This window comes from Theobroma cacao, chromosome 3, assembly GCF_053813885.1.
Source record: "Theobroma cacao isolate CCN51 chromosome 3, ASM5381388v1, whole genome shotgun sequence".
Taxonomy (NCBI): domain Eukaryota; kingdom Viridiplantae; phylum Streptophyta; class Magnoliopsida; order Malvales; family Malvaceae; genus Theobroma; species Theobroma cacao.
In genome coordinates this window covers 28,582,525-28,596,289 of record NC_142641.1, presented here as the reverse complement: position 1 = coordinate 28,596,289, position 13,765 = coordinate 28,582,525, and the positions used below count along the sequence as shown (strand labels likewise).

The 13,765-nt window shown below is 33.9% G+C and overlaps 1 long non-coding RNA gene across 1 annotated transcript; it reads left to right on the top strand.

Annotated features, from left to right (window-relative positions):
* The first annotated feature begins 1,705 nt into the window (after positions 1 to 1,705).
* LOC148763675 (uncharacterized) lies at positions 1,706 to 3,474 on the top strand. The gene is made up of 3 exons (XR_016025131.1): positions 1,706 to 1,793; positions 2,447 to 2,532; positions 3,373 to 3,474. It is a non-coding gene; the product is annotated as an uncharacterized LOC148763675 (long non-coding RNA).
* Positions 3,475 to 13,765: the final 10,291 nt, after the last annotated feature.

The following is a 13,765-nucleotide window of genomic DNA, read 5'->3' as shown; positions in this document are numbered from 1 at the left end:
TCTGCAGCAGTGACAGTAAATTCTTTCCCATTCAAACACACATTCAGACCCTCATCAGTATAATCATCAGGACCTTCCAATTCATCCTTGTCAACAACTATACTCAAATAGAATTCTTTAACTAAACTAGCATTGTATGATCGGTTTTTAAATGTGCTGAACTCCTTCAATTTTAACTCTTCAAAATAATCAGATAAACTTGTCAAGATTTCAGGCATTTCATTAAAGCTTTCCCAATCAATGTATTTTCCACAAATGATAGGTGCATTCTCTATTTTCCTAAATCTCTCTTCATGTACTTTATTTCTGAATTTAGAAGATGAAGTAGTACCTTTCTTGTACGATTTGCTCTTTTCTTTCTTTTTTTTCAAATTTGTGGCCTTTCGATTTTTCAAATTTTTTACTTACAGATCCCGACTCAATCCTCTTCTTTTTCTTCACTATTTCAACTTGCAGACTTTCTTCCAATGACCGTTTGCCTTTCTTCTTCTCCAGAAGTTATTGAGATTTTCTTGATTTCATCATTTGGTTTGGATGATTTTGGACTCAAGGTTTCGAATGTTTGAGAGGTGAGAGTTTCAGTTTCAAGCATTGGTTTCAACAAAGAGAGAGTGTAAAGAAAATAGGTTGAGAGCAATTTAATCCCAAAAAAAAACTGTCTCACTCCCCCTCTTTAAGTGCAATTGGTAACTCCCCCTTCAAAATTCAAAAATTGCCTCTTAATTTTTCTTTTATTTTTGGTTTGGGCGATTTTCTCCTCTGTTTTATTTCCAGGTAGACATTTTCTTTTCATTATTTTATCCCTCTTGCCTTTAGCTTAACTGAGTCTTATTATTTAATGAGACAGAATGCTTTTAGTTGACTAAAATTCTCTTTAGTTGACTAAGTGTAAAACCCGACCCTATAAATACATGTCATGACATACATGCATTGAGTAGCATGTTATTACGCTAGAAAAGCCCCTAAGAATAGACGAAACCCGATATTGTACCTAACGGTATACTTAAATTGATTTAACCTCGAACTAGTTCAAATAGGAATTGTAGGATGAAATTTAATATTTTATAGTCCAGGAATGACTAAAAATTATTGTTCGGAGTTCGAGGGTTCATTTGGGGTAAAATTGGAAATTTTGATATTTAAGGGCAAAATCGTCATTGTCCCACCTAAGATAATAATTTGATCATGGAGTGAAATTTTTTACCAAGATTAACTATTTGGAGTATAATTTAATGATAGGAAGTGAAAAAGTTTAATTCTGGTGATTTCTGGAGTGTAGGGGCAAAATCGTAATTTTGCCACCCACAGACAAAATTTGAGATTTTGAGAGAATTTAGATCAAATTTGACAAATTGGAGAATGGTATGAGTATAAGGGGTGAAAAATATGTCTATGGGCAATTTTTTAATTTTTGGGGCAAAAATGTAATTTTTGACTTTTACGGGGGTAAAAGTGTAAATTTCAAAAATTACTCTACTGAGACTTTGGATGAGTCTGAGAATTTTATCTAAGCTATGAATATATGAGACAAGTGTATGGTGAAAATTTGGAAACAAATGGATCAAATTTTAAAAATGGGCCAATGGGAAAGTGACATGTGGCATTTTTTTTAATGATATAATATTATTTTAATGAAAAATCAGCCCATTTAAACCCAAATTTTAAGTGCTGGCCGGCCATAAGGAAGAACAAGAGAGGAAATAGAGAGGAAAGGAAGAAAAAAAGAAAAACCAAAGAGAAACAAGAAAATTGAAAGGGAAATTCACGGTTTTCGACCGTTTACGCGTCTAACGGTAAGATTTTTCGATTTTAACTTGATTTCTACCTTTCCTATGCCTTTATTTCCATTTAGCATGCTTGAGGAGAGAGATCAAAAAGTGATATCAAGGTCTCGACGAAATTCTAGGGGAGAGAAATTGAAATTTTTAGGTTTTGATTTTTAGTTAAATTGATAGTTTTAGTTAGTTAAATGTGTTTAGAAATTAAATTGGGCAAGAAATCATTAAGTTTTCACAATACCCACTCTTGGCTGGATGCTCAATGCTGTACAATGATGATGAATTGATTTTATTCTAAGGGAAATGAAGAGAAAATGATGAAAAACGATTAAACGTGATAGAAAAACAAAGTAGAAAATTAACCGAGTTAATGTCCCATTTTTGGCCGAATTTTCAAAGGAAGGGAGTGAGCTGATTTTGTTGTTTTTAGAAGGTTATTGGCTGATATTTAATGGTTAGAAATGTTGGAGAGAGAATGGGATGATTTAGAGCTAAAATGGAGCGCGTTAGCAATTTATCGGGCAAAGTGCCAAAAATAGGTTAATAACGCGTTTAAGCCGGTTTAGGCTATTGCATTTCATACCATGCATTAGTATAGGATTTAAGTTAATTATATAGTAATTTAGCATCAATGTGATGAATTGTGTAAATTTTTGTAATGTGTCTAGGAAGAGAGCCTTCCGGAAAAGGCAAAGAAGTCGTACCCGACGAGTAGTGATCGGGGCGCTTAGAAAGCTTTTAGTTTGTACAAACGGTGAGTAAACTTATTATTATTGTAAATTATCTAGAGTTTATTTTAAATGCCCTTTATGTATTTTATGAAATGAGAACGAGATTAAAACGGGATTTTTGATGTTTTAGGAATAAATGTGACAAATAAAAATATATTGTGTTGATTATGAAATTGAGTAATTAGAGGCTACAAATTGACTTGAAAAATATATATTTTCCTAGGAATGGCTTATGAGAAATAAGTATATGTGGCTATATTTTGTGATTGCATTGGGAAATTTATGTAAGTTGTTTTACTATGCAGCTGGATAAATAAATAAAAGCCACGTTATACTGTCGAAATTTTATTAAAATTGGTGGGTTAGTCACTGCAGTGACGGGTTTTCGTGGACTGCCTATTAGAGGGGCACAGTAAACCCAGTTATATAGTTACTCCGGTTGTAGAGGCGAGGAGGGTAACTCCCGGGGTAGTATTAGAGCTCACTTCACGTCGAACCCCCACGTGAATGTGTAACTCGGCCAACGCCAAGGAACGGCTGGTTTTAAAAAAAAAAAAATATGTGTTTCACGTGTGAATATTTTAACACCCTTGGCGGACTCGGTTAGATACCTCGGCCAAGGTATCCCCGAGGATTAGTTTTGGCTTGAGCCTTGTTTTAATAAAAGACATAAGCCTTAACAACTGTTTTGGTAAATTACAAATATTTTATGGTTTAAGAAATAAATTGAAAACATTATGAAATGGGTTGAAATTTGTTGTTTAAACTTGCCTCCATTTTACTCACCTTTAGATATTTATGATAATGTCTGTTTACTCATTGGGATTGCAAAATCTCACCCAACTCCTTTCCACCCATTTCAGGTTCAGTATAGACTGTAGATAGCTGATCTCATCGAGGACTACCATTGGATCTGCATTTTCCAAACCGTAGGTTCACAGTCCTCTTTACTTTTGTTTATTCGGGGGCCCTCTTGTTATTATAAATTAAATTAAATATTTTGGCTTATTGTATTTCAGTATGTACAAATTTATTTAGCTTTTACGCTATAAAAATTATTCACGTATAACTCTATAAATATTGTTTTATAAGAAAATAGAATATTTTCCTTAATATTTCTTTTATTTTCTTATTATATTCAAATAACCATAATTTCGTTTTAAATGAAGATTTTAGACTTTTAAACTCATTTTGAATATGAATTATGTGTTTTGTACTTGTATATTACGTTTTAGCCAGTTTCGAAATTTTTGAAAAAAAATAACCAAAATACCCTTGTGTGGCGAAAATTTTATTTTAATTGTTTTTTATCTAAAATAGTATATATTCTCTAAAAACTCGATATTTAACAATGATTGCTCACAGGAAAGGAAAGAAACTGATATGTAAGCCTTGTGGGGTTTCGGTTGGCATTCCTTTTAATGAGTGTCAATCGGGACGTCGCGGCGATTGTCATGGGCCTGAGAGAGGTTCCGGGTCGTGACACTAAGTGCCTTTTGTTTTATGTGTATGAGCAAAAAATTTACCTACAATTCCTACATATTAATCATCCCTAAATTTCTTCTAATTTCACAAAATCTATCTTCATTGAGAGATTTGGTAAAGATGTCAGCTAATTGATGCAAAGTATTCACAAACTCAATTTTAATATCACCCTTCACTACATGGTCTCTAACAAAATGGTGCTTGATCTCAATATGCTTAGTTCTAAAATGCTACACAAGATTTTTTGTAATGTTGATTGCACTTGTATTATCACAATATATAGGTATGTTTATCATTGACATTCCATAATCTTTTAGATGTTGTTTAATCCATAAGATTTGGGCACAACAGCTGCCTAAAGACACATATTCTGCTTCAGCTATAGACAGAGCTACTGAATTTTACTTTTTGCTAGACCATGACACAAGCATGCTACCTAGAAACTGGTCGGTTCCACTAGTGCTTTTTCTATCCGTTTTGCTACCAGCAAAATCAGCATCTGAATATCCAACTAAGCTAAAAGATGATTCTCTAAAGTACCATATGCCTAAAGTTTGTGTGTTTATAAGGTATCTAAAAATTCTTTTAACAGCAGTCATGTGTGATTCTTTGGGTTAAGATTGAAAACGAGCACATAAACACACACTAAACTGTATATCAGGCCTACTGGCTGTTAAATAAAGAAGTGATCCGATCATACCTCTATAAAGCTTTTATTCAACATCCCTTCCTTTTTCATCTAAATCAAGTCTGGTGGATGGACTCATTGGTGTACAAATTGATTTCAGCTTTAGCATATCAAACTTTTTGAGCATGTCTTGAGTGTACCTTTCTTGGTTGATGAAGATTCCTTTCTCACTTTGTTTGATTTGAAGGCTAAGAAAGTACTTCATCTCACCTATCATACTCATCTCAAATTCACCCTACATTTCTTTAGAAAAGTTCTTGCATAAAGCCTCATTAGTTGTACCAAACACAATGTCATCCACATAAATTTGAACAATAATTAAATCCTTTAAGTATCTTTTAATAAACAATGTAGTATCAATGCTACCCCTAACATATCTTTTTTCAATTAGAAATTTCGAAAGCCTTTCATACCAAGCTCTAAGAGCTTGTTTCAATCCATACAAGGCTTTATGAAGTTTGAAAACATGATCTGGTTTTTCGAAGTCTTCAAATCCTGGTGGTTGTTCAACATACACTTCCTCTTGAATGAATCCATTCAAAAATGCACTCTTTACATCCATTTGGTATAATTAAAAATTCATACAGCATGCAAAAGCAAGCAACAAACTTATGGCTTCAATCCTAGCAACCAGTGCAAAAGTTTTATCATAGTCAATTTCTTCCTCTTGGTTGTATCCTTAGGCTACTAACCTAGCTTTATTTCTAACTACATTTCGTTGCTCATCTACCTTATTTCTAAACACCCATTTTGTTCCAAGAATAGGGTGGTTTAAAGGCCTAGAGACTAATGACCACACTCGATTTCTTTTGAATTGACAAGTTCCTCTTGCATGGCCAATATCCAGCTTTCCTCTTTTTCTGCTTCCTCAAATGTTTTAGGCTCAATTTGAGATATGAAAGCTAAGAACTCACAAGTCTCTCTTATTGCTCTCCTAGTCTTAACTCCTTGAGAAATGTCACCTATGATTTGTTCTTGTGGATGGTCTTTTGCATATCTCCAACTCCTTGGAAGATCACTATGCTGAATTTCTATTCTTTGCAAATTTTCTAGAGGTGGAGTTTCATTTTCTCTTCTAGGTGAGCTTTCTTCATTATTCTTATTGTTCTTTAAGTTCATTTCTTCCATTTGCTTTTCTAGGATCTCTACATCATCATCATCAGCATGAATTTCCTTTTGTAAGACATTGGACTCATCAAAAACTACATGGATTGATTTTCCACAGTTAAAGTTCTTTTGTTGAAAACTCTATAAGCCTTTGAGTTTAATGCATATCCTAAAAATATTACCTCATCACTCTTTGCATCAAACTTACCTAAAGACTGTTTACCATTGTTCAATACAAAACACTTACAGCCAACGCTCCTAAGGTGAGAGATATTTGGCTTCCTATCTTTGTACAGTTCGTATGGAGTCTTTGATATCATTGCTCTTATAGACACTTTATTAAGTATATATGCTAATATGTTCACTGCCTCAGCTTAAAAATATTTTGGTAGGTTATTCTCACATAGCATAGTTCTAGCCATTTCTTTTAAGGTTCAGTTTTTTCTCTCTACAACTCCATTTTGCTGGGGCGTTCTAGGTGCAGAAAAATTATGATACAACCCCTTTTCATTGCAAAATTTCTCAAATTCATCACTTTCAAATTCTCCTCCATGATCACTCTTAATATTAACTATGGCTAATCCTTTTTCATTCTCAACTTTCCTACAATGACTTATAAATGCTAGTAGAGCATCATTCTTATAAGCAAGAAAATAAACCCAAATGTACCTAGAATAGTCATCAACTTTTACAAATCCATAAGATTTTCCTCCTAGACTAGTTGAACTTATTGGACTAAATAGATCAATGTGTAGCAATTCAAGAGGTCTAGCTGTTGACACAATCTTCTTTGTCTTAAAGGATGTTCTAACTTGTTTTCCTAGTTGGCAAGCATCACATATTTTATCATTTTTAAATTTTATATCTGGTAGTCCAACAACTAGATTTTTCTTAATTAATTTTGACATAGTATGCATGCTCACATGTCCTAGTCTTCTATGTCATGACCAGTTATCATTTTCAGCATTTGGCACTAAACACATTTCACAATTCATTTCAAGATCTTCAAGAAATACAACATACATATTCTTTAATCTTCTTCCTATAAATGAGACTTTCTTTGTGCTTATATCTATCACTTCACACTTATTTGAATCAAAGTATACTTCAAATCCTTTATCACACAATTGACTAATGCTCAATAAATTATGTTTCAAGCCTTTAACCAATAACACATGACTAATTTGAGTTTGGGAATTCTTACCAACCATTCCTATACCATGGATTCTACCTTTTAAATCATCACCAAATGATACGGTTCCTCCCTTTCTTTTGTCAAGCTTAGCAAATAGCATTTCATCTCCTGTCATGTGCCTTGAGCAGCCACTGTCCATATACCAAGGCTGCTTCTTATTGAGTTGAGCTCTTGACCATGTCTCCTTTAAGTATAGCTCAACCTACAAGACAAATTTTCAGTTTTTCTTTATAGGTGCCCATACCTTGATGGGTCCTTGATTGTTAGTTGCAATATAGGATCCTTTTGGAACCCATATCTTTCTTATTTTCTGCATGCTTCTTTTCTTAAAACAATCATATGATAAATGACCAATTTTATTACAACTATACCATCTAGATAATGCATTTGCAGAATTTTTCTTGTAGTAGACATTTATTTTTGAAGTTTCATTTTTCAACCTTTTAAGAGCTGTGTTTTCACAAGTGTTTTTTGCAAAGCTTCAGATTTATTATCCAGCTCTAATTTTAAAACTTCAAAATCTATTTTTGAATGTTCTAACTCAACTTGCAGAAAATTTTTTTGCTCAAAAACAGAATTGAACTCTTCTTTTATCTTTTCCAAATCATTTTTAAGAGATGCAGTCTTTTTCTTTAAAGTCTTGTATTTTGAAAAGAGTATTTCAAATTCATCATAAAGGCACTCATACTCATCTTGTAAATCATCAATAGAAATATCACATGGGGATAAGGATACCTCGATTCATTTTCCCATGCCATTAAACGTATGTTTGCTCTTTCCTCAGCATTTTCTTTCTCACTTTCAGAACTTGAAGTGTCACTGTCTGACCAAGCAGCTGCCACCATTATCTTCTTTGATTTCTTGTTTTTCTTTAGAGTCTCATCTTTCAGCAATGGGCATGCGGACTTGAAATGTTCAGGCTTCTTGCATTCGAAGCAAGTTAGCTCATCTTTTTTATTGGAGTCATTTTTGTATCTAGTTCTCCATGAAGGACCTTGATCTTTTCTAAACCCTCTTCTAGCCAATCTCCGATTTCTTTTGCCCATAAGCTTTTTGAATTTCCTTGCAACAAGTGCTAACTCTTCTTCATCATCATAGGATAGCTCTTCCAGCTCTTCTTCAAGAATGTCGGCTTTTAGTGCAATGCTCTTTTTCTTTTCTTTTGCTTCCTTCCTATCTTCTTCTTCCTGTTCCTTGAGTTCTAGCTCATGAGTAAGGAGAGAACCACAAATCTCATCTAGAGTAATAACATTTAGGTCCTTCGTTTCTCGGATTACAGTCACTTTAGGCTTCCAATATTTGGTAGGCTTCTAAGAAGTCTTTTAACAATCTCATGCTCGAGAATTGGTTTGCCTAGTTGACTTAATTTGTTTGTGATGTTTGTAAATCTATTTAACATGTTGGTGATATCTTCACCAAGCTCCATCTTAAACATTTCATAATTATGGGTCAAGAGGGCTATCTTGGACTCCTTGACTTGATAAGTCCCTTCATGGATAATTCTAAGCTTATCCCACACTTGTTTAGCTGTTGTACAGCTTGATACTTTGTTGAATTCGTTGGGAGTCAAGGCACAATGCAATGCATTGATAGCCTTAAAATTTGTTTGGACTCTCTTGGTTTCAGTCTCGGTCCATTTAGACCTTGGCTTTGGGATCATCTCATTTTTCACTACATTTAGAGGTGAGGGAATGAATGGTCCATCAGTTATGACATCCCACATCTCATAATCAATTGCTCTAATATATATTGACATCTTAATGCTCCAATAAGGATAGTTAGAGCCATCAAACAGTAGTGGTCTATTTGTTGATTGTCCCTCAGCAACTACTGATTTTAGTTGAGCCATTTGGATCTTCCCAAGGGTGTTACACCTTAATAACAGGGGTTAGGCTTTGATACCACTTGTTGGTCTTAAATAAATATGCTAGAAGGGGGGTGAATAGCACTTTTTGGCTCTTAGCAAGATGAAGAACTAATTTAAAAAGCAATGAAAATAAAAACAGAGTAGACAATGAGCAGGAATTTAGAATGGTTCAGTCCAAGACCTACATCCACTACCTTGATTATTCAACCAAGGATTTTCCAAATCAATCCACTCTAAAAAGGTGAAATTCACAAGCTTTCACCAAGCTTTACAATGGCTTTTACTAGGCTCAGCTAAAACCTTTTACAATAGTTTTTAACGGGATCAACTAAAACCCAACTCCTAACTTTTCAAGGCTAAATTAGAACCTATACCCAATCAAGCAATTTTAGCTTGAATCAATCCCTTAGAGTGACTCGCTCACTCTAAGAATACAAGAAGAGAAGTAAAAGGAGTGTACCTATGATCACAAGGTTGATCTAAGTGGTACAAATGAAGTGTAGATCACAATTACAAAGATGGGAGTTGAGTACAATAAATGAGCAGCTGTTGTTTTCTGGTTTTTCAACTATTTTGTGTGTTCTTGGAAGCCTTCTCTATCTTTCTAGCCATTGGAACCCTCTTTTATACTTGGAAAATCAGCTCTGATATGAGTTAGATAGTTTTTGACCGTTGGGAACAGGTTGGTAGCAATTTTGGCCTTTAATCTATCTTCCAGTGCACAATTCAAAATTTCTGGCAAAATGCTTTTAGTCGACTAACCCATATCTTAGTCGACTAAGTCATCTCTACCTTATGTTCCTAGTTTCTAGTAGTTCTGGCAGTGTGCACTTAGTCGACTAACTCATTCCTTGGTCCACTAAGTTGGTTCTGTTTCTCAACACTCTTCAGCCCGTCAACTTTTGATTTAAATTTTAGCTGACTAACTCTTCATTAATCAACTAAAGGGCTTCTGTTTTGTTAATCAATTGTGACTTTCTTACTCCTATGCTCTTTGATATGTGCATTTGAATGATTGATTTTTTATTTGCATACAATTTTTGTCCTACCCTATCACAACCCGAAACCTCCCTCAAGCCCATGACAACCGTCGCGACGTCTTGATTGACACTCATTACCCGGAATGCCAATTAGAACCCCGCAAGGCTAACATATTAGTTTCTTGCCTTTCTTGTGAGCAATCGTTTTTAAATATTCTATTTTAAACAATTACCAGTCGTTTTTGGCTCAAGTAAATCAAAAGACAAAAAATATCATCATTTTTTTTATAAAACAATATAAAATAGAAACGCGTGTAAATAATCTTTTGTAACGTGAAAGTAAAATAAATTCATGCATACAAAATTTTACAAAGTTATAAAGTACAATAATAATTACAATGACAAGTGGCCCAAAATACACCCAGTGTTGGTGCTAGTAACCTACTGTCTGTGAGATAGAGGGGTCAACTGGAATCCTAGACAAAATCAGGTATCTACAAGCTACCACAGGCCTGAAATATTTGGAAAGGAGGTGGGTGAGATTTTGTAATCCCAATGAGTAAACAGACATTATCATAAATATCTAAAGGCGAGTAACATGGAGGCAAGTTTAAACAACAAATTACAAACCATTTCATAAGGTTTTCAATTTATTTCTTAAACCATAAAATATTTGTAATTTACCAAAACAGTTGTTAAGGCTTATGACTTTTATTAAAAACAGGGCTCAAGCCAAAACTAGTCCTTGGGGATACATTGGCCGAGGCATCTAACCGAGTCTGCCAAGGTTGTTAAGATATTTACATGTGAAACACATTTTTATTTTTAAAACAAGTCGTTCCTTGGCGTTGGCCGAGTTACACATTCACGTGGGGGTTCGACATGAAGTGAACTCTAACACTACCTCGAGAGTTACCCTCCTCGCCTCTACTACTGGAGTAACTATATAACTAGGTTTACCGTGCCCCTCTAATAGGCAGTCCACCGAAACCCGTCACTGCACTAACTAAACCCACCAAATTTTAATAAAATTTCGACAATATAACGTGGCTTTTATTTATTTACCCAGCCTACATAGTAAAAGACAACTTACATAAATTCCCAATGCAATTATAACATATAGCCACATATACTCATATATCATAAGTCATTCATAGGATAATATATATTTCAAAATAATTGGCAGCCTTCAATTACTCAATTTCATAATCAACACAATATATTTTTATTTGTCACATTTATTTCTAAAACATCAAAAATCTCATTTTCATTTCATAAAATCCATGAAGAGCATTTAAAAATAAACTCAAGATAATTTACAATAATAATAGGTTTACTCACCGTTTGTACAAACTAAATGCTTTCTAGGTGCCCCGATCACTGTTCGTCGGGTACGACTTCCTTGCCTTTACTGGAAGGCTCTCCTCCTAAACACATTGCAAAATTTACCCAATTCACCACATTGATGCTAAATCACTATATAATTGACTGAAATCCTACACTAATGCATGGTATGAAATGCAATAGCCTAAAATGGCTTAAACGCAATACTAACCTATTTTTAGCATTTTACCCGTTAAATTGCTAACGCGCTCCATTTTAGCTCTAATTGTCCCATTTTCTCTCCAACATTTCTAACCATTAAATATCAGCCAATAACCCTCTCAAATCACCAAAATCAGCTCACTTTCCTCCTTGAAAAATTCGGCCAAAAATGGGACATTAACTAGGTAAATTTTTCACTTTATTTTTCTATCACATTTAACCATTTTTCATCATTTTCTCTTCATTTCTCTTAGAATAAAAATCAATTCATCATCATTGTACATCATTGAAGATTCAGCCAAGGGTGGGTATTGTGAAAATTTCATGCTTTCTTGTCCAATTTGATTTCTATACACATTTAACTAACTAAAACTATCAATTTAACTAAAAATCAAAACCTTAAAAATTCAAATTTGTCCCCCTTGAATTTCATCAAGCCCTTGATATCACTTTTTGATCTCTCTCCTCAAGCATGCTAAATGGAAACAAAGGCACAAGAAAGGTAGAAATCAAGCTAAAGTCGAAAAATCTTACTGTTAGACGCGTAAAAGGTCGAAAAACGTGATTTCTCCTTTGAATTTTCTAGTTTTCCTTTGGTTTTTCTCTTTTCTTCCTTTCCTCTCTATTTTCTCTCTTGTTCTCTCCTTATGGCCAGCCATCACTTAATATGGGGTTTAAATGGGCTGACTTTTCATTAAAATAATATTAAATCATTAAAAAAATGCCATGTGTCACTTTCCCGTTGGCCCGTTTTTAAAATTTCGTCTTTTAAACTTCAATTTTTCACCACTTACAATACCATAGTTATTCATACCAAAAATAAATAATCCTATGATTTTGACAAGTTTTGGGTGGTGAAAATTACGGTTTTTACCCCGAAACGATAAAATTATCGTTTTGCCCCTATGTTTCGAAAATTACCGAAATTGAAAATTTTCACTTCCTATCATTAAATTATACTCCAGATAGTTAATCTTGGTCAAAAATTTCACTCTATGATCAAATTATTATCTTAGGTGGCATAATAACGATTTTGCCCCTGAACATCAAAATTTTCAATTTTACCCCAAATCAACCCTCAAACTTCGAACAATCATTTTTAGTCATTCTTCGACTGTAAAATATTAAATTTCATCCTACGATTCCGATTTAAACTAGTTCGAGGTTAAATCCACTCAAGTGTACCGTTAGGTATTGTCACGACCCGGAACCTCCCTCGGGTCCATGACAACCGTCGCGATATCCCGATTGACACTCATTACCCGGAATGCCAACCGAAACCCCGCAAGGCTTACATATCAGTTTCTTTCCTTTCCTGTGATCAATCGTTGTTAAACATTCCATTTTAAATAATTATCGGTCATTTTTGGCTCAAATAAATCCAAAGATAATTTAATTTTCTTTTTTTAAAAAAAAACAAGATTTATAGACAAATATCACTATTCGAAATAATGATTAAAATATAGCATTTTTATATAAAATAATATTTATAGAAACACGTGTAAGAAATCTTTTGTAATATGTAAGTAAAATAAATTCATACATACAAAAATTTACTAAGTTATAATGTACAATAATTGTTACAATCACAAGTGTCCCAAAACACACCCAGTGTTAATGCTAGAAACCTACTGTCTATGTGGTAGAGATGTCAACTGGAATCCTCGACAAAATAGGGTATCTACAAGCTATCACAGACCTAAAATGTTTAGAAAGGAGGTGGGTGAGATTTTTACAATCCCAATGAGTAAATAAACATTATCATAAATATCTAAAGTCGAGTAAAATGGAGCCAAATTTAAACAATAAATCATAAACCATTTCATAAGGTTTTCAATTTCTTTCTTAAACCATAAAACATTTGTAATTTACCAAAACAGTTGTCAAGGCTTATAACCTTTATTAAAAACATGGCTCAAGCCAAAATCTAGTCCTCGGGGATACCTTGACCGAGGCATCTAACCGAGTCTGCCAAGGTTGTTAAGATATTTACATGTTAAACACATTCTAGTTTTGAAAACAAGTCGTTCCTTGGCGTTGGCCGAGTTACACATTCACGTGGGGGTTCGACGTGAAGTGAACTCTAACACTACCCCGAGAGTTACCCTCTTCGCCTCTACAACCGGAGTAACTATGAAATCGGGTTTACCGTGCCCCTCTAATAAGCAGTCCACGAAAACCCGTCACTGTAGTGACTAAACCCACCAATTTTAATAAAATTTCGACAATATAACGCGACTTTTATTTATTTATCCAGTCTGCATAGTAAAAGACAGCTTACATTCTATTCCCAATGCAATTATAAAATATAGCCACATATACTCATATATCATAAGCCATTCATAATAAAATATATTTTTCAAGACAATTGGTAGCCTCCAATTACTCA